The following is a 22,572-nucleotide window of genomic DNA, read 5'->3' as shown; positions in this document are numbered from 1 at the left end:
ATATGGGTTTTTTATAAAATATATGACCTAGTCCAAACCTTGGCTATTACTGCTATCAATCATTTGTTATAAAGACACCAGACATGTTTGATTTCCATCTTTAGATTGTATCCGTTTCTGTCTTTAGGTTATTGCTACTTCAGAGTCACATCTACCACATTCCTGATTGGTTTTAATTATCTTTCTTGCATTCTCTTTCTCAATATGCTTTTTTCCGATTGTTTTGAATTGTTTTATGTTGATGGCAAAGCATCTCGCTGAAGGCATGTTTATTGAAAGATGCTACTTAAGAGCTAATTATAGGGTAGATTATATTTTTCTTTATAGCACATGCACTTGACTATTTTCGTTTCTTGGCAGAAAGAAATAATTAAGAACTATCTTGAACACCGTACTGCGTATGTGTGTGAGAGCTTGGTGAATGGATGCGAAGGTTCACGACCCTGCTTTAGTATCCATTAGATACGGAAAGACCTTTAAATACTTCAGAAGGACAGCTTGCATATACGGTAACAGTAACAAGGAAATAACAGATTATTCGGAACCATTTTGTGAGAAAGATATATATGGAAGAGTCTGTATAAAAGTTTAAAAACTCGGGCTAGTTCCCAATCTGATGTGAATTTGTGTGGTGCGATTGACTTAGTCAGAATTTACTAAGATTTACTTTGGGAAATATGACCCAGAAGGCATTGTTTCCTCATGTTGTTCTCTCTCATTTGTCTGCTCATTTTCCAGCTCATTCTATTGGTGGGCCTTTCCAAGCAGGCAGACCTGGCTGAAACCAGGCAGGAGAAAAAGCAGCGTGTTAACACCCCAGCTGAGAGCACTTGAAGTTATTCCACAGGTTAAGATAAAGGCGTATGGCAAATGCAGACCACTAACATAGGGATTGGAGAAGACTTAACATCCTGTTTTCTGGTGGTTTTCTCTAAGCCTTACTCCTTTGCCTTTTTCATTATATAGGAAAGAAATCCCTCTTTTCTTCCCCAGACCACTTCATAAAGAAGATCCAGACGTTCCCCTTGACTACTGTTTCGCACGTCTTCAGCAGCTGAAGGAGGTCTCAACACCGCATCAACAGAGAGCAGGAAAGCTCATGGCGAGAGCCTTCTGGAATTATAGTGCCAGAGTATTTTTATGCAAAACAAATGGTTGCTACCTTATACTGTGGGTTTAATGCTTGTTATTTTCAACTTTCTCCATTTTATTGAAATAAAATAAGTGTCCCTAGTATTTTTGGCCTGTCTGGTTTTAATTTTCTCATCTTTCCGGCTTCAAGAAATACAGACGCAAGAGGGAAACCTGAAATTTTTCACCGCAGTGTTTGCCTTTTAGGACTAGGTTCAGACAGCTTACTTTAGGTGCTCCATTCAGATGGCTTAATGACTGAAAAGGAGGCATCCAGCCTTGACGGATGGTTCAGGGTGCTCCAGATCGATGTGTGTGCTCACCAGAGGGATAGGACAGGGTAGCATGAGGGTAGCTGCATCTCCCTGGAGCTCATGAGATTGACTCAGAGCTGTGCATTGCATGATTCCCATCACAGGGGGTGCAGGGTGTTGAGTTTCACGGAAAAGCAGGCGTTTGCCTGCTGTGCTTATGTTTCTTTTAAGTGGCTATGGGAAAAGCACAAGGTCCTTCCGTGCCACATCACTCAGTCATGGGAGAGCTTTGGCAGGAGTGAGGCAACCTAACGGCTCAGACAAGGCCGCCTTTATGCACTTGCAGGTGCCTAAGCTGAGGTATGCAGGGAATTTCATAGACCAGCCTGGGTCTTGTTTTTAGTCACATATCATAATGTTTGCTGTGCCTACTTAGCACGTATCCTACCAAAACCATGCCAAACATGGAAGCAATGAAAGCCTGAATAGGAGAATATCACCTTTTAAAACGCATTAATAAAGTTTTCAAAAATAAAAATAAGTGGAATTCATTAATCTAAAATACAACCTTTAATCTTTTAAAGGCTGGCATAAGCCTATAACCATAGATTTCAGAGTACTTAAACGATCGTATAATACCAAAATGTTTATATGGGCATTCATACAACTAAATTTTAGACACGTTGTGCTTTTCAGTATGATCTAATGACTGGTGCACAGAAGCTGTTGTTAGGACTCCTGGGCTCTGTTTCCCTTTTCTGCCAAGATTTATGGCTAATGAGATACTATTTTCTGCACTCCTCGGCTAGTGCAAAACCGTATTTGTTAGGACTTGTTTTTATGATCTAAGATTTACAATTTCTAATGATCACATGCAAAGTAAACCCTTTATTTACTTAACCACCATGGGAAACTGCATGTAACAAAATCAGCATGCAATCCTCGCAACAGAAATGTCTTGCTTTATAACCACAGTGATTTTTTGGACTTACACAAAGAACCAAATCATGACACCTTTGCTTGCGCTGAGCAGAATCTTTGCAAGCTACAAGAGCAGGTTTTGATTTTCATGAATGATTTCCTAAGACTTTGGTGGAGCAGAAGAAGTCTGAAAACTGGTAAAAATGGAATGAACATCATTTTCCATGCCAGGGAGCGAAGTGGTCTATTGTATTCAGGTATGTTGAATTCAGTGTGGTTACTTGAAAAGGGAATTACTACTCAAAGCCAGAGTATCAGAATCTGGCCCAGGGTTGACAACCTTTACCATGGCAAAGCCATAAAAATCCCATACTATGCCCAAATTCATACAATTTACAGTAACTCTGAAGTCAGTGATAATTCAAAGAAAAATTTAGTACTGTTTCTGAAGTTCAGTGATAATTCCATGAATTCACTTCCTTTCCCTTTACACTTTTATCTGTCAGTAAAACTGTGGCTTGCTGTTTGAAAGTTTATGCAATGATTTCAGGTCACATATATATTTAAGATGTGATGCTTATTAGATTAGTACTTTGAAGAGGTTCGGTATGAGCAAAGGGATAATTTTTTCAGTAAATTCCTCAGGCTGAAATTAATGGATTGAGCTCATGTAATTTCCACAGTCTTTAGCATTTTTGGCTTGTGGTCTTAGGTCTAGAGTGATGCATGCTTAGATGTTTTGCGTGTCCGTTTCAGCAGATCAAGAAGTAAGAAAGGGCAAGAAAACCTCTGAGACACTGTTCTTGTGACACCAGATTAATATGCATGATAACGATGCAGTATTGGCAGTGCCATCACTGCGGTGACCAAAAACTAATACCTGAATGTGTTACACCATTGCAGAGACTTGAGTATTTTTATTCCCAGGATCAAGCCTCATAGGCTTTTCTTTTGTTAAGAGTACAGATTGACATAAGTGTACCTAAAGCACTTGTGGTTTTATGTTCTTATTGATTGTGTGCAGGAAGAAAGTAATTTTCTGGACCTGGATCTTTTTCAGCTATTGCATTTTGACTATCACACTCTCCTTAATATTGCAAGTACCTCTAATGAAGACGCAGTGGAACTTTTTTTTTTTTTATATAGTTTTAAAAGACCATTTGATCTCAACTGTAATATGGGCCCTCTACAGACAGCTGGTATAAGCAATTTGGCTGGCCATCTGCCATAACCCCAGACTCTCGCTATCAATTCTATAAAATCCACCTGGCCTGTGTGTATTTGCTTCCTGGGATAGCATATACCTATAAACAGGATTATTTAGTAGTTGAGTATGAGTTTTCAGATGATGTTGTGAGTCTGACAAGAAACATTATTTAGTGTACTATACCTGCTACATGCAAGTATTTAAGTTTGTCTTAATGGAACTCAGAGAGTCACTGCTGTCCTACACTCCTGGCTTTGGGCATATCCCACAGTCACAGCCACTCTGACAAGAGGAAGAGCATCTCCACCAGATATAGTGTATGGGTGGCCAGCTTTGCTTGATGCACAGAGGGCAGTCAAGTGGGCACGGATGGGGACTTCACAGTTATGTGTTGGATGGAACGGGCGCCATAAAGGGACAGCAACAGAGACTTCTGTGAATTTCTACAAAGCAGCAGAGTAAGAGAAAATTGTATGTCAAGCAAATTTAGCCACTGAAGAAACACAAATGCCCACTGTGATGTAAATATTTGAACTATTAAATATTCTGCTGGTCACTTTTTAGAGAAACAAGGTGAGAAACGTATAAAAACCATGATGTACCTTCTGCTACTGCTGGTTTTGTGAATTTGTGTCTTTCTACAATCTAATTCAACACCTCCTTCCAACAAAGACCAATGTTTGCTCATTGATGCTGAGAAGACAGCTTGTTTGATGAAGATTTGTACATCAGTAAGTGAAGTTTATAAGGCTGACAAAAACAAACAAACCAACAAACCAACCAACCAACCAACAAACAAATATAACTACTTCAGGCAGCTGTTACCCCATTATAATTTACACACATACTGAAAGATATGCTCTATTCAAAATCTTTACTCAGGAATGATTTAAGGTGTGTTTAATCTACAGTCACAGAATTTGCTGCAATGTAGTCTACTGATTTCTGAGCCAGTTTTAAGCTAGGTAGGGTAGGGATAAAATCAGCCAACCTCCATATTATGAAGCTTGGGCAAGAAGTTGAGTTAAGAGTACCTTGTGTATCTGGACTTCATACAGCTGTGACCTCTTTGATTGCTATGGAATCATTGTCTTAACTGTTTGGCCATTGTTTATACTAAAATCATCCATATCGGTCCATCAGTACAAACACGTATTTGTGTTGCCTCTGTGTTGACAAGACCCAGCCTCTTAAGCTAGGAATTCCTGCTAATGTTGTCATGAAGAGGTTAAAAAATACCAACACATGGGGATGTTGGTGGGGACACAGCATGAGTAGAATAAATCAGTACAATTTTCCCATTAAATATTTATAGCCAGGTAGAAGTATCTCCCTCACATAGCTTGTGGGAGTAGGAAAGTGGAGTTAATACATAGCAAATTCAAGCAAGAGGGCAAGCTAACATGCAGAACAAGGACAAGAGTTTTGGTAGAAAGGTTCATGGACTGCAAATGAAAGCACCCATATGACAGAAGTCAAAAGAGTAGGTTTGCTGAACAGTGAAGGGAGGGCAAGATATGCGTTCATGAATGTGGGCTAAGATTCAGCAGCTGGGGTCTAAGTCATTGCAGACGCAAGAAAAAAATTTCAGCTCGGTGACTGTCCAATTCCAGATGGCAAGTGAAACATGTATTTAGATAGCATGATACTCGAGTCCTGGAGCAAACGGAGTCAGGCCCACTAGGCCTGGAAAGAACTGGAGGTTATGTGAGAAAGTCAGGGTCATTGTTAAAATTCAGGGCATGTTACAACCCTGCCAGTTCTCAAGAAAGGGATGCTACCAACTGAGAGCAGGAAGAAAATAAGCACGTAGAGAATCTCAAGTTCAACCCCTTTGGGCTTCTGACTTTGTGACATTTCTGGGTTGTTCAGAGGATTACTACAGCTTCATATTTTTAGACCTTGTCACACCAGTGCTGCAGAACCCAGCAGTAAGCTCTTCACTATCTACACTAGAAGGCTCTGTCCATTTTGGCGGGGTCATACCTTGATTTTTTCTTTTTTAATAGTTTGCTTCGTTTGGTTTTTGATTTTTGGTTTTGTTTGGTTTTTTGTTGCGTTTTTTTTTTTTGTTGTTTCATTCCATCCCCCCTCCCCAGCTCTGGCAATAACAAGGGTATTTTCTAATTAGATGCCAGGCCGCTGAGTTTCCAAGAAATATTAGCTTTGAGAAGTGCAGAGAGCCATTGTTCATTTCAGGAAAATGTTAACCCGAGGTCTAATTAAGGAAAATTAATGACTAACAAGGTGCTTTTGGCTTGCAGGAGAAGTTTAAGAAACTGGCTGAAGTATGATCATCACATAATTAAATTTCCATTTTTCTCTAATGTGAACAGCACAACCCTCATACAGGGGACTTAAAATGGACTTTCACACTGAAACTGATAGCTGCCTCAGGTTTTCAAAAGGGCAAGTGTGGCCAGTGGTGTGATTTTTCCAAGCGAGAGAGGAAGCTTGGTGGCGTTACAATTCCCGAGTGTGCACAGACCTTTTCCAAACGGTACTGCCTTACAGAACAGCTCTACCCAACGTCAGACACGCCGAGCCCATGTCGACAGCCGGTGTCTGATGCGCATCCTTTGTCTTTCTTGCTTCCAAGTTTGCTGGGGAGGTCCCCGAGGCAAGACCCTTGCTGGCGATATGCCCACGCTGCACCCTACACTCTGCCAGTGAATAACAGGGGTTTCCACACGTAGGGAAGGAAGGAGGATGGCCATAGGGAAGGAGGGAGGATGGCCGTGTGGCTGGCGCAGGAGAAAGCCTTTTTCTGTGATGGTTGATTGTTTGCCGGGGCGGGGAGGGGGGGGTGCCACAGGGGAGAAGGAGGGAAAGGGGGCTGAGAGAGGAAGGGAAGACTTATGTGCCACTTTTGTCTCTGCAGGTGTTGGCCCCATATAATGTGCTGCTTCTTTTGAATTGTAAAGATGCAGCAATGGATATAGATCCTCCTCACTTTCAGTAGCCATCTTTTCCGGATGAAAATCCTCTCTCACCATACCCCATAAAGCAATCTAGCAAGCTTTGGGTATTTTAACACATTGTGTCACTCTGAAAAATCCATGAGAACAACACACATTTTTCCAAACCTGCTTTGCACACTGCCAAAAATATTTTGCCTTCATGCTTGCAAAAAATGAAGCTTTCGAGTGTAACTGGGAATTCTCCTCCTCCCCTGGCTTTATGGATGCTGGATTTCACTTGCAGCAACAGCTCATCCTCTGCATGGGAGCCTCCGTCACGTTTTTGCTCTGAGCCAATCCATCCCCCATGGAGTGAGTTTATAGCAACCAACAATGAATGGAGAGGACTGAAGCAGATGTAAATAAAGGGCTAGTGAACATTTTTAGCTCAAAAGAATGAACCATGATCACTTGGTTTCTAAGCAGGCTGAATGGCAGATAGTAGTTGGTATATATAGCATGCTTGCTGTACCACAGGCTCTGACTAATTCCTGTCTTCTTGATCATCACTAATAAAATTAAATTTAATTAAAATGCTTAATTGCCAAAACTAAGTACCTCACCCACAAATAATGCCAGGTGCTTCTTGCTGCTCTTTGCGAGTTACCTTGTACCCTGATTTTCTCAAGGATAATCAGAGTGTCAAATATTTCAGACTGGTGTTATATTTTATACTTTAAATGTGCACAGATGTATTTAATATATCTGGTATAGTAAAGTCATCCATATGTGATGCATTACATATGATAATGCATATATTAAAAGTCTGTTACAGTCTCCCATTATATTTCCGTTGTGTAGGATGGTGTATTATTTGTTCACACACCGGTATCTACATACATGCGTGCAGAAGCAAATTTGCATGTCTTATATCTCATATAGTAACAAGAATGCACAAACACACGATTTAAGTATAAATGGATAGATATTAAACATTTTTGAATATTGTCTTAGCAACAACATTTTGTTCTTGATCACATCACAAACGTGAAACACTTATTCAGCATAAAATGTCTCTGTGCTGCAGAAGCTGCCATCTTTTTTTTTTTTTTTTTTTCTCTTCTCCTTTCTTCAAATCCTCTGACCTCCCTTGGGAAGGCTTTTATTCATGTTCAGTATGCTCACACAACTATTTCTACCAGCACTGTTACCATAGAAACCAAGTGATTTTTTTTTTTCCTTCCCCTCCTCCCCTGTCAGGGTTTGGACCTAGTGCCAGACCTCTCTACTGCTAGCAATAATATTTTTTCAATATTTGGACAGATCTTTTAGTAAAAAAATCTGTTGTTTACATTTTCAAGATGCGATACTTTATTTCAGGATAAAAATTTTCAGGTATTAACATCAACCAATTGATTCACACACTTCAAGGAGGTAAACAGCTCTTTCCTCTGCAGCATTTAGACCATGACATTTTGTAAGGAAGATGCCAGAATTGGTTATTAATTGTAGATTTTAACTCAGAACATGAATGAAGGGATTCATGTAACAGATCAGTGGACTGTGTCTCACATTTTCATTTTTTTTAGTACTCATTCTCAACACGCTTCTTTAGTATACAAAGAAATGGTAATCACGCCTAACCACAAAGAGAAACATGTAATTAATTGCTATATAATTTACAAGTTATTGATTGGCCTCATTTTTAGTGCTCACATTAACAGCTTCCTCATATAAATTTTTAAGTATTTTGATTCTCAGACTACATATCGTATTGATTTTTTAAATGAATCTACGCTCAGTTACATGCATAACATTCTATATTAATTTTATAACTGTTATATTTGGGCTGAATAAATTATTTCAATTAACATGACAGAGAACATAGCTTTTCATTGAATCATCTGGTGTATAATAAGTGTAATTTGACTTAAACGTAGCACACATATACATTAGGTCATATCTACAGTACAACACAGATATATATATCTGTTTGAGGATTTTTAGCTACTGTTGGTTTATGTAAAATATTATACCGAAAAGCAGAATCACAAGTACATATTTTCCAGAAATACTGTCTGCTTCTAGTATACACTCTAGCTTTTGGGTCCAAATATCATATTACACCAGGAAAATGCAGGAGAAGGGAGAGTTTAGATGATTTGAAAGCGCCTTTTTTGCCTTGCTGTCAGGCAAGCACTGGACTTGCAGACCCTTGTCCAAAACAACTGAATCTCCTGTAACATAACTATCAAGTGCAAGGCCACCAGAGTGATCTTTGGTCTTCTTCTTCCCCTGAAACATCCGTTTGGCGTTAAGAGGCAATTACAATCACGCAAACACGAAAAATAAATCGCTGCACATTTCAAATGCATTTTTTCTTCAGTGACAGAAGAGGGAGCAGTTCTTCCTTCTGACAGCCTGAGAGATACATTTGGCCCCCATCCCCCCTGCCTATGCCCCTCTTGCCAAACGCAAACCTGCTCCATCATAATCCAGACACGGCCGGGCTTTACTGTGGGGGCAAGCGGCAAGACAGTTTGGGGTCGAGGGTGGAGGGGGGACAGACCACCCACTCCGTCTCTGGAGAAACAAAGCTGAAATTCTTTCTGGGTTGCCACTTTCCCTAAGGATATGGTTAGATATCAGGGTCTTTTGTGCCCTACTGTATATTTTTATTTATAACAATGCCTTTTTTTTTTTTTTTTTTTTTTTTTTTATCCCGCCTCATGGCGCTACAAAGCAGCCGTGGTGGTGTGTAGTCAACTGGAGTGAATGTGTACATTCTCCAGGCCTCGTTTTGTGAGACTTTGTCCCACTGTTGTTCCCACTCTGAGCCGAGCAGAAACCACGCACGTCTGAATAACGGGGCCCTTTCTGCCTGTTGTAATCCCGGATTGTTACAGTCTAGGGGCCAGCCATGCTGTCACCGTCACAAATTGATTTAACCATCAATTGCAGCGGTCATTAAAGCTGCTAGAAGTCCCAGCCAAGCTGATGAATTGCAGCTGAATGTGAAATGAGCCTCCAAGCCCGTTTCCCACCATCTCATATCAAAGCCTATTGTGTCCCTCCAAAGTAAAGGGTCGGAGGTTCAGCCTGGAGTTCAACAATGGGCTCAGTCAGAAGATAGAGCCCCCTTCGCCCCAGCATTCCCAATTACAGTTTTCTTTCCATACCTTATTGTGCAGTATTTGCATCCAACTAATACGTTGAATTATTGACATACCCCAGTGTCAATGGAGCTTTTGAGAGATTTATCCCCCAAATATATGGAATCCCAAGCATCTGGTGGCTCCCCAGTAATGACAATGAAACGATTCCCCAGTTTTCCTCCTCCAGCAGCGTAGTCGACTGATCTGAGCTGAATGGCTATCTTTACTCAGCAGAGATTAGCTGCTTCCAGGCCTCACACAAAAAAACCCGAGTCTGCTTCTGGAAGTCCTTTTCCTTCAGATGTATTGTTCCCTGGACTTGCCTTGCTACTCATTTTTATATAGCACTTAAATCTGCTAGTCTTTTGCTTAGTGGCTGTAAGTAACAGGGGAAAAAAGAATAATAATAAAAAAAAAGACCAAATATACTCCACTCTTTTTTTTTTTGCCCTGCTGTGTCTGCATGATTGATACAGTCTTCTCGCATTGCATTTTTTCGTTTGTTGTTAAGCCACACACAGTATATGTTACCGGATGAAATCACATCCCTTCTGTTCGGGGGCAGTGTTTGCGTGCTGGACACACACAAGCTGGTTTTTTTTGTACATTCGGTCTTGTCGCAGGGTGCTGTGCCTGTGGGTGAGAGACTCAGGGGCGCAAGTGATGAAAGGAGTGTGAGGTGAGACACCGTGGCTGTGATTATGTACGTGCAAAGTTCAGGAGGGCTCCCACCGCGTGCACAGACAGAAGAAGAAGTTGGGGGAGAGAGGGAGGAAAATTCAGTAAAGAGGTCACAGGTCCAGACTATCCCAATGTATTAATAATGAGCCAGGAGACAGTTCTAGGCCTGTATTTCCCTAGACTGTGTTTATTATAGACTGAATGTCTCCACTAAATCTGCGTGGAGATGCTGTTAGCAAAGAGGACTAACTGCTACCGCTGGCCTGTGCTCTTTGGTGGCTCCCATGGAGGTCATCAGACGCCTGGTCTCGAAAGCTTTGTTGTCCCAAAGACAGAATGAACACATGAATATATAAATACATACACTTTTTATTTAAAAGTTGCTTTAAATCTGATTGTGTCACAAAAGAGCAGTGTTTTTGTTGAACTCTTGGATCTTTCTGACCTCTGGACATTTTCACTGTATGTAGCAGTGAACTTTCCTTAATGGAAAGTAATACCATTGCTAGGTTTTTGGGTTTTTTTTTTTGCCTTACACGTTCCAAGTGAAGAATCTGAAAAGTCCATCAATGCATACTAGCAGCAAGTTGTCTTCACAAAAAGTTGGACTGAATGATTAAGAGATTAAAAAATAGAGCAGTATTCTGTTTGTCCGATTAATGGCCCCTGGTAGTGATTTCACATCTCTTAAGAATCTGGAATTTATAAAAGAAATATTCCCACTCTCCACTGTGACAAGCCCAAGAATTTTTACAGTTTTTTCTTTAAAAAGCAGAAAACCAGCCTCAAATAGACAATAACATGGCAATAGGAAACTTCTCTGAATTGGAGATACCCAGGGTCAAATTCTCTCCAGTTTCTTCTACAGCACAGATGACTATCCCACCCATCTGATAATGTGAAACCATTCAATGATAATTCTCAAGTTTGCCTCTCTCAATCTCTTTCCTGAATCGGTAAATATACATTGTGCCAGAGGCACAAACCTGAGGCTGTCACGAAGTCACACTCTGCCCTAATCACTAAACAAGAAGGCAAGGCACAATTTTGGGCCAAATAAATATGGGGGCAGCCTCAGGCTGTCCGTGCAAGCTGAGTACCAAAACTCAGGGAGAGGATGATAGAAGGTAAAAACTGCATCTGACAACTCCTAATCGTGCTGTTCTCTGTGCATATGGAAAGTGTTCAACTGCTGCAGTGCGAAGCCTGAACAATAAGAGAAACAGAATACAGATTACATCCACCCGTTTTGTCCAAACTTCAGTAATACGGAAAGGCACAAGTGAACCAGACTATAACTTCAGGTACTTATTTACGTTTGAGACAAATTTGTACTCTGAGACCATCCTTGCTTCTCTGCTGAGCTATTGCAAATATCTTTCTGGCTGGTTTCTACTGAGAAGAAATCAGTGGTATTGGAGCTCTGCTCAAGTAACTTTCTCATTTTATACAAGCCCCGATATGTGGTGGTCGGGGATCATATAAACAATCTTAGCACATTATCATTGCCTAGTTCCAAGGGAGCAAGGCTGCACTGAGATATGACTTTAACAGGAGTAAAGTTCCCTTCAGCTCGACTGTCAAAATTGCCTCTGTGTCAACCCCTGCACAAATCAAAACTAAGAACACCACCACAAATTCCCAAGACTCAAAGCCTGCTCCCTTTCTCAGGGCTTGGAAGGCTGTCCACTGCGTGGTTACTTGATGGATCCTGACCCCGTAACATTTATAATAGTTCTTGAAAAACTGATTGTTTCCTTGTGAGATGTTGAGACAAAGAGGAATCAAGAAGGCTTCCACTTTGGTGAAGAATAAAGATATTTATGTTACACTCTTGCCTTCCACTGAAAGAAAAAAATCTTGTCCTGGAAAAATTTATATTCATAAGTATATACCTATAGACCTTGGCAAGACTGGGTTCACTGATAGATGAAGATACTTTTTGCCCCACAGGGCCAGGCCCTCCAAGGCCACTGAGGACACAGGTTTTATTTGCAATACTCAGCTACTGCAGGGAACAGACTAAGCCGCCCACAGAAAGCATTTTTTCCTTTGAGCACTGGAGCAGAGGAAATGCTCTTTCCTTAGTGTCCTGGCACCTCTCCCTTTCACATGTGATTGAAGCGAGTTAAAATGGGCACACACTGAAACATAGGAGGCTCCCTCTGAACATCAGGAAACAATTTTTCACTGTGGGGTTGCCCAAAGACCTTGTGGAGTCTCCATCTTTGGAGATATTCGAAAGTCATCTGGACAGTCCTGGGCAACTGTCTCCAGGTGACCCTGCTTGAGCAGAGGCATTGGACCAGATGACCTCCAGAGGCCCCTCTCCTGGGGACTCTTCTGTGATTCTGTGAAACCTTAAAGAGTTTTTAGAAGGGTAGACTCACAGACAGGCACACAGTTCAATCTCAGAAATTATGTCTTCTTGTCTTATGACAAGCGAGGTAAAAAACTCAGAAGTCTTTCATAGAGGAGTTGGGATACAAAAGGTAGTTTCAGAAATACTGAAATGTAGAGATATTGATTTTACTTTTGCAAGGAAAGATATTTTGATAGTGCTTGTTTTTAGCTGTATGGCACTGAAGATAAGGTAATTTTTCCTCAAGGCAGACAATTACTCTGCAAGTACAACTCAAATTAGTGTCTACTTATATTACTAACTTGTATATGATTAACTTATTAACTTTTGTAGTAAACCTTTTCTGACCTACATTTACGTTCTACTCCAGAGCTCATGGTTAATTGTACGAAATAATATATTGGTTATTTGTGGTTTTGTGATCAACAAATGCAAATAAGAGATTAATAACAACAATAACGCCACTTTAAAGGATAGGCATTTCAGATAGAAAACTACTTTAAATATGTGGTATTGAGGGAATAAAAACATTTACTTCACTTTACAGAAAATGGTTTACTTTTTTTTTCCCCCCACATATAGCATTGAAAAGAAATAGCATTGTTAAGGCATCCTTGAATCAGATGCAACTAGTAGAGTCTTGTATCAGGAATGTCAAAAAGAATCTAGATCTTTGGTAGATTTCTTAATTTTAAGATGTTAAAATAAGAAGTGAAACCTTTTGACATTAATTGTAGGTGAAACAAATCCTTGAACCATTCACAATTCACTCAGTCAAATAATATGCAATAAGTGGCAATTGCAATTGCAGATTTTCCCTGTCTTCCATGCCTTTCAGAGCATGACAATCAGTTGGTGGTACATGAAACATTTGCAAGAAATGTTCTTTTCTTGTTTTCATTTGTGTATTGTTAGGTTTCCTCCTGGAACTGTGAGACATTTTTCTAGCTTTCAAATCCTGCTCGCAATGCAAACATAATTCTTGCTCGGAGGTGTTGCAAAGCTGTTACAGAAAGTGTTCACATTTTACTTAAAAACATAGAATCTGGTATGATTGCTTATGCAGAACATGCATGTTGTCTGTGGTTCTCTGAGTACCCGAACCTTATTTATCTACAACGTTTTATCGGATGCATCTGAACAGGCTGCTAAAGCCCTTTTGGTTCTTTTCCTTAGTAAGTGCTTGTGGCTGTAGGAGTGTATAATGTCCTTGATGAACAGAAGATTCATGTTCAATTCACTGGACTTCTCCAAAGTCCTGCAGGATGCACGTCCCGTGTGGCCCGTGGCAGCAGACGGCAAAATTTTTCTGCAGCATGTGCTATTTTGTGTGTGGGAAGACTTGCCTCATCCTGCACATAAAAGCATCCAGGAGGTAAAGAACCCTGTTAACTCTGACAAAATATAAGTAATAAACATGGATGAGATTTTTTGTTGTGAGCCTGGTTGATGCATCACTTTCAGAGGTTCAACCACCACTATGCTTCGTTGCCCATCTTTTTTGATTATATTTGTTTATTATGAGTTTTTTTTCATATAGTTTTGCTGTGCTGAAGCTGGTTTATGACATATTTTTACATGTAACACTGGGACTGATTTGGTTTTAATTTCTTTTATTTTTCGGCTTGTAGCTGTAGAAGCAGAATAAGAATTGCTTCAGTGGGAAGAAGAAATTATTATTTCAGTTTGGAATCCAGGAATAAATGAAACAAAGTTATTGTCAAACCATGGTAAGCAGCACATAAATAAAAATCAAGGTCAGTATGTCTGTGGCTGCCCATTTGCTACTAAGAAAAAGGTGTATTTCTGGGGACAAGGCCGCAAGGGTTGCAGAAATCTACTGCTTCTGTACATGCTCAAATTAACAGTCTTACTTTTTTAGGGTTCTTCCCCAACTCTTAGGTTTATCTTAAGGTGGGCAGAGATTGCAAAAGGCCTTCATACTTGAGTTCATGAAAGGAAAAAATACACTGACTCCTGTTACTTCCCTCTAAAATATCAAAATGATGCTGTGCCTCTCTCAGTTTTTCTGCTCCAGATACACACTGAAGTTCTGTATCCTGCTTTCCCTCAGGTGGATTCCCAAAGGAAGGGTGGAGGAGACTTCCCAGGCCACCACAACACAGAGGGCTGGTGCTCCCCCCTCCCCCATTCACAAACATGCATTTGGAGATGTCTTGTTTTCCTTTCCTGTTGTTTTTCATGTGAAACCCAGGTAGCCATGGAAAACTTTTTCCAAACGTATGCTCTCGTTATGGATGTGTCCCAAAGCCTATGCAAGGCAAAGCAGACACTCCCACTGATATTCATGATCCTGTGCCAACTACTGCATCTGAGGAGCCATCCGTGCTCACCGATGCTGACTTTCCAGGAAATACTGAAGTCATTTAACACTTACATTAAAGAGCATCAAATGTAAGTGAAATGGTGTAGCTAGGTTGCCAAAAATATATTACACAGCTGGCTGTAAAAGTAGGTGGCAGGCGCAGCAAACAGGATTCCTGTGTCCTAGTTTTGCTGTGTTGCCATTTTCCCCTGCCCCCTCACAGAAACCAACATTAGGCTGTAATAAATTAATATGAGCTGTAATTAAAATATCAGACCAAATTGGCTCCTGAATATATTACTTGCCTAGGGATAGGTTCAGTGATGTGGTGACTGACATCTTTCTGCCTATTGAATGTAGAGGTTGCGGTATTTGATGTTCCTGTTAACCACATGATGAGGGGTCATTATTTTGAATTTCAGAAGCCATCCACTGATTTTCAGTGAGACTTCAACTCCTCAGTCACTTGGATGTTTCTGAAAAAATCACACACCCTCTTTCTTTTGGAAAAGAAAAGGCCCCAAGCGTGTTTTGTAAGAATACAGCTAATTGAATGGTATGGTAATGAAAACAAATAAATAAAACTTAATCCAGAGTTAGACTAAATACAAGTAATGGGATTGAGTTTCTTTCTGGAAGAGAACTCTGCTGGCATCAGTCAGCTTAGAGCAGGAGTGAATCTATCCCACAGTTTCTGTTTAACTTATGAAACCAGGAGAGAAACACACAAGGGAAATTTTCAGAAAGGCCACTATAGACTACTAATGAGATAAATGTCCCTGAGGTCTCCTGATAGCCCATGGGGAAAGCAAGACTCCTCTAGAGGGTGATACACAGTGAGTACAGTGGGATCTGGTGCTTTCTCTGAAGAATCCTCTTTCTTCCTGGGGACTGTAGGAAGGGAGGGTGGAGTTACCTCAGTAGCCTCAAAGCTACCTTTGGAAAGGCCCACTAAAAATCACAAGCAAGGAAATGATAGAAGATCAATCAAAACACAAGACCAACAGTTTCAAAACACTACCTCTGAAGAGAAATCAAACCACAGTACACCTCTGCTGATCCACGATGCTGTACCCAAAGCTGGCTGAGAGGACCAGTGCTCTCTCTGTATATCCTCCTGAACTGGTGTCTCTCAATGGGCAGGCATTCTCCTAATGAAAATCCCAGGGAACTATGTGTTTCAAACTTGCTAAATCAAGAGTTAGCATTTCTGAAATAGTAGATTCTCTACTGGAGCTACTTTTTAAATCTGCCAGGCATAGGGCAGCAAAGGTAGGCAGCCTTCAGTCCCACAGTGGCTGCTACTCAGTTATCTCACTTCTCCATAACTACCCCCACCTCTGAATAGCTATCATCTTCAGCAGCCTTTTGGTGAAAAGGCTAGTATAAATTATATAATCATGGTTTCCTCAAACTTGCAGGACTACACAGTCCCCTTCCATCTGTTTTCCAGAGTTCTACCAGGCTTAGAAAACAAGCCATGAAAATATAATTGTGCGGTAACTACCAACAGGGGCCTCTTGTATCTTCTGCTCCATCTCAGCAAGAGGTTAAATTGCGCGATATAATGCTATATAACATAACAGGATATTTTTCCATTTTAGGCTATGACATCAGTATTCTTACGACCATAAAAACAAATCAAAACCAAGTTTTGCTCTCTTCTCATTAAGACATGCACTACATATTTAAGATCGTCTCTTGAGAAAATTTTACCGACAAATACTACAGAACATGCAGCAGATGTTTACGATCTCTAATTCCAAGTAGGTTCCAGCCTGGAAACTTAATTGAGGCACATTTACACTGATTTCAGGCGAGCTTTGCCCAGATGAGGATTGCCAATTCTAATCCATATTTGTTTCTGGATTCTTTAACATTTACATTAAGTACAGATGGACTTGAACAGAATCCAAATCCAAATTAAATCAAAGTTTGGATTACCTGGCACCAAGACCTCAGGCTTTTCTTGCATCTAAAAACAAAGTAGTAGATCATGAGGTGAATATATTTCAGAGATGCTCAGCACTGTCTCCGTTTTGATTAGATGTTCCTGGGGCTCATTGTTTTTGTAAGGGTGACATTCCTTTAATCCAACTTGTGCCTAAATGGGGGTGCACAGTAGAGTTTTCTTTCTTTGTTGCCCAGAAAGAGACACCTAAACCCCAAAATTCCTACATTCTGCTTATATATGTGGTCACCAGAGGAGAAAAAGAACAGCCTATTTTGAAACTTCAGACACACTCAGAGTTAAAACACTTCTCTGACAACTCTTCTCTGTTAGTGGGTAGATGGTTAGAGTACAAAAGGATATGGTTTAGATTTCTCCACCAACATAAACGGTTTTCCATTTATATGTACAAATTTTGTAGGTTCTTGCCTGCTTAAAAATATAACAGCACATTTATCTTACAGAAATGAGGGGTTTTCTGTAAAATTCATATTGTGCAATGATCTCAGCATCCAACTGACATTCCAGACTGAAATGAGATAGAAATAATGAAAACAGAAGCAACAGTCTGTTTGCCTTTTCCAGAACCCCTCCATTGGCAGCTCCAAATCAGAGCTTTAAAAAAAAAGTCTGATGTAAAAGTAATACAAGGTCAACATTTTGATTTCTGTCATTTAATCCATTTTACAAAATTCTTTTCTTTTTCCTTACTGGAATGTAAATATTACTTCTGGAAATTTGCTAACATGAATGACCTATTTAAGTATCTCGTATATATGTTGCCTTTTCTAGAATGTATTTTACAACTAGTGTTGTCAAATCTTTTCTCTAATCGCTGGAGTTACAGAAGACTGTGTGTCTACAGAGGGTTTATTTCATTTTTTTCAACTAGTTCTGTAGGCATATGGCATTCATGAAAAGCAGTGAGTTCTGGGATAAGAAGGTAGAAAATCCATGGATGGACACAGCTTGTAGTGTGGAGTTAATTATATAGAGGAAGAGATATCCATGATTTTCACTGCTTTTATTACACGCTCTATTTTTGCTAAGCAGGTTATACTAGAGCTCTGAAATTCAACTTCCTGTCGACAAGTTCCAAAAAAAATCCCACCCTAAAACTGGTGCTTCTCTTTCTAAAAATTTTCTGGTAAATTTATTATTGACATGAGAAGAGCCATGCTGGATCATAACGGAAGTTCATCAAGCTCATTATCCTGTGTTAACAGTTGTCAATCTATTGCTTAGTGAGCAAAGGTAAAAAAATAGGAAATCATACACCTAATAGGCTGTTGGTCATGGCAGCAGACTAGCGGAGGAGGAAGCTGCCTACAAAGGGCAGGGTGGTGAGAGGAAGAATTAGAGTCGGGATCCTGTAATTCAGGAGGGGACACCTTAGGAGTGAGGTAGGCTGAAGGTATTTCCTATTGCCCTGGGGATTTAGGGAATAAGGAAAGAGAGAGCAAGAGATGGAGGGATCCTCTAAGCATGCACAGAACCCCATGATACCTATAATCCCCTGAAATATCCTGATGTCTGCTGGCCCCCTTCCTGAAACAGAACTCCTTCAGTTCTCCCTCCTCAGTCTTTCTTTCCTTTCTGAAACTTCCCATCTCCAAAACTCATGCTGTTTCTCCCATCCCTTCCTTCCTCCTTCCCCAGTGTATCTTTGAAATTCAGCCATGTCACCACAAAATTCAGCTTTGTGCCCCAGGGATGCAGGTAAGTAAGAGGTTTCGTTGTTTGTTTGTTTTATTTTTTTTTATTTTTTTTTTTATCCTTCAGGACAAGAAAATGTAATTGCTATTGATAAACCATGAACCTATTCTGAGAACAAGGACACGTGTGCAGCAAATCTTCCCCTAGTTACTCTCCCTTTTAATGGTTTTTCAATGGGGGCTCAGAAACAGGAACTGGAACAGGCTGGAAGGTGATGAAAGAGGAAGAGAAGAAAAGTTGACTTTTCCAACCAGACTTCTGCTAAAATTTCCATTCATCTTCTGAGCAAAAAGCTATGACCATTCCAGACTGATGATAGTGTTCTCCAGCTACTACGGTTTGGGTTGTTTACATAAGCTGGTGTGGGTTTTCAAATCATTTCACATGTAGCACAGTAGAAAAGATTTCTTTTCCTCCCTCTCAGAATGGTAGAGTAAAATCCAGGAGCATTTCTGGAATAATAGTGGTTAAGAAGTGATTGAGATATATAATTGTAATTTTACTGATTTGTCACAAAAAGTCACAAAAAATAATGTGATGCAATTTCATAAATTTGGTCATATATTGGGTGTCAGGAGATGACAAAGATGTCCATATCCTAGTAATGAAAACTTTCAATCAATTTTTTTACCTAATAGGCCTGGTTTATCTCTCTGGTAGGAGATCTTGAGAGCCACCGATTCTAATGGCAATGGCTATTTCACTTTGTTGAATCGAAGCCTGAAATGGTAAACTTTTCAAGAAGACGTGATGATTTTAGGCTTGTTACAGACACAAAATCACAGAATGATTGGCGTTGGAAGGGACCATCTCGTCCAACTCCCCTGCTCAAGCAGGGACACAAAGTCACACCTGCCCAGGACAGATGGCTTTTGAAGATCTCCAAGGATGGAGGCTCCACCACCTCTCCGGGCAACCTGTACCAGGGCTCAGTCATCCTCTCAGTAATAAAATGTTTCCTGCTGTTTGGAGGGAACATCCTGTGTTTAAGTTTGCGTCCAGCCCCTATGGTCCTGTCACTGGGCACCACTCAAAAGAGCCTGGCTCCATCCTCTTTGCTCCCTCCCTTCAGGTATTTGTATACATTTATAAGATTCTCCCCTGAGCCTTCTGTTCTCCAGGCCCACCTCCCTCAGCCTTTCCTCATAGGAGAGGTGCTCCAGTCCCTTCATCATCTTTGTGGTCATTTGTTAGAGATTCTCTCCAGTATGTCCATGTCTCTCTTGTACTGAGGAGCCCAGAACTGGACCCAGCACTCCAGTTTTGGCCTCACCAGTGCTTAGTAGAGGGGAAGAATCACCTCACTCAATCTGCTGGCAACACTGCCTAATGCAGCCCAGGATACCATTGGCTGCCTTTGTCGCAAGGTCACATTGGTGGCTTATCTTCAACTTGGTGTCCACCAGGACATGCAGGTTCTTTTCTGCAAAGCTGCTTTCCAGATGGGTGACCCCCATAATATACAGGTGTATGGGGTTGTTCCTCCCCAGGTGAAGGTCTTTTCAGTTCTCCTTCAAAAGATTCCTGTCAGCCCATTTCCCCAGCCTGTTGGGGTCCCTCTGGATGCCAGCATGACCCTCTGGTGTATCAGCCACTCCTCCCAGTTATGTGTCATCAACGAACTTGCTGAGAGTACACTAAGCCCCATAGTCCCGACCATTAATGAAAATGTTTAACAGGACTGGACCCTTGGGGTACACTTCTAGTTGCTAGCCTCCAACTAGACTTTGTGCCACTTATCACCACACTCTGGGCCTGGCTGTTCTGCTAGGTTTCAATCCACCTTGCTGTCTGCTCATCCAGCCCAGAGTTTAACAGCTTTTCTATGAAGATCTTACAGGACATAAGTGTCAAAAGCCTTACTTAAGTCAAGGTAGACAATATCCACTGCTCTTCTCATCTAAGAAGCAAGTCATTTCATCATAGAAGGTTACCAGGTTGGTCAAGCATGACTTCCCCTTGGTGAAGCCGTGCTGACTACTCCTGATGACTTTCCTGTCCTTCATGTGCCTGAAAATGGTTTCCAGGATTAGCTGCTCCATTGCTTTCCCAGGGATCAAGGTGATGCTGACTGGCCTCTAGTTCCCTGAGTCCTCCTTCCTTTTCTTGAAGATAAGATTGACATTTGCTTCCCTCCACTATTCTGGCATCCTTAAAACAATGAGGCTGAGGCCTCTCTCACTACTGTTGTTATATAGGTAACAAATAACCACAATAAAAAGCAACTCTTCACATTGTGGTTTGGACAATAGCTAGGCTGCTGGCACCAGAGAGGAACTTGCAAAGGCCAAGGACATCTTTCTCATTGGAACGTAAGTATTTTCAAAGCCTCAGACTTTTACTGGTCTGCAGTGTGGGTCATTCATATTTTGTTTTTTTGTTTCTAAATCTTCTTCAATCTGCTGGAGTGGAACTGTTTTTGAATTTATGAGTTAGACAAATAGTCTACTGGGAGAACTCTGACAGACGATTCATTCCCTAGAAGACTAACACTAACATTCATTTTGTTGAGAAATATGAGGGGAATCAGAACCATGATAGAAAGGAAAAGATGTGTACATTTTATTAAAATGTTATGAACACCTAAATCAGCAATAACCGCAGAGCTTTCTCTACACTGGAAAGACTGAAGATACATCACAGGTACAGCTGAAAGCCATACAGTCCCTCCACTTCCACATCTAGTAAAATGTGATTTTTTTGGTGGAGAGAATTGAAGTGGCACCCCTCTGCATGCTTGATTTTTGTTTCAATAAGAACTGCCAAATAGAATAGATAACAGAGGAGTTCTTGCCTTCCCTTTTTGGAGGCATTGATCTCCCCTCTAGTTGATAGTGTTTACAAATTATTTTACATGAATAATTGCTTGTGGGATTTTTACCCATTTTAAGATTTGGTTGAATTTAGACAAAAGTATTCTAAGATTATGGAAGATTCCTAGGTGGACTGATAAAGTGATCCCCTAAGCCTATTTTCCTCATGCTTAAATTCAGGCTAAACCAACCTTTTTTCTGTTGGTGGATTTTAATTTCTTAGAGCAAGGTTATATTAATTTAAATCTCTTCAGAACAACAGGATCATTGTACAAATAGGACTCAAAGTTGTTATTAATCCCAGGCACATAACCTGAACACACGCATGAATAAGTCAATAGCTGCATGCGTGTGTATGCCCACCCTTTCTTATTCTCCCTTTCTTTTTAGGATTCATTCTCTTCAAATAAATTGGTTTATGTTGTTTCAATATTTTAGTTGATTGCTATAGAGAAGGCTGTAAATATACACAATCGGCTTGCCAGGTACAGGAAACGCATGCATGCTTATTTTCTATGGCAGTAAATGTTTTCTATAAAGTCTCAGTAGCCAAATTACACAAGCCAACAACATAAATGAAAAGTGATGTGCTTTTTACTGCTGTCTTTCTGAGGAAAATGTGGGTCCTATTTATTTATTTATTTCTTCATTTATTAATACTGTATCTGCAAACCACCTGCAATGGCAGCCTCTTCTGCAGACTGACTGGCACCCTGGTTTCTATGGCAACCGAAAATAAAAGGGGTGAAGTGAAATGAAAGCAGTGAATGCCTCAGCTTTACTGGTAGCAGGGAAAAAAAAGGGAGGCCTCATTTACATTCTGGTGCGTAAATCAGCTAAGTGATGTTTCCTGAATATTTTCTGATGGCTTGAAACTGCACATTGATGTGGAGTTTATATTTTTTTGTTAGGACAGAACTAAAATTCCCTGTAGCAACTTGAGGTGGGGGAAAAACACAGATGAATTTTTAGTTAATTGTTCTGTCTGCTCTAAAGAGAAATAAAATGGATTATTAAATTATAATTACTAAAACGAGGGAGGGAGTTGGAAAGTTTTCTTCATCTGTGACACAAATATGTTGTGTTGAGGAAACATCTGCTAGGCTAAGTGACCCATTTCTAAACAAACAGCTTAAGAAAAGCGAGAAATCTAAA

Source organism: Larus michahellis, chromosome 3, assembly GCF_964199755.1.
Source record: "Larus michahellis chromosome 3, bLarMic1.1, whole genome shotgun sequence".
Lineage (NCBI taxonomy): Eukaryota > Metazoa > Chordata > Aves > Charadriiformes > Laridae > Larus > Larus michahellis.
The sequence above is the reverse complement of the archived record's forward strand: the minus strand, read 5'-3'. Positions refer to the sequence as shown.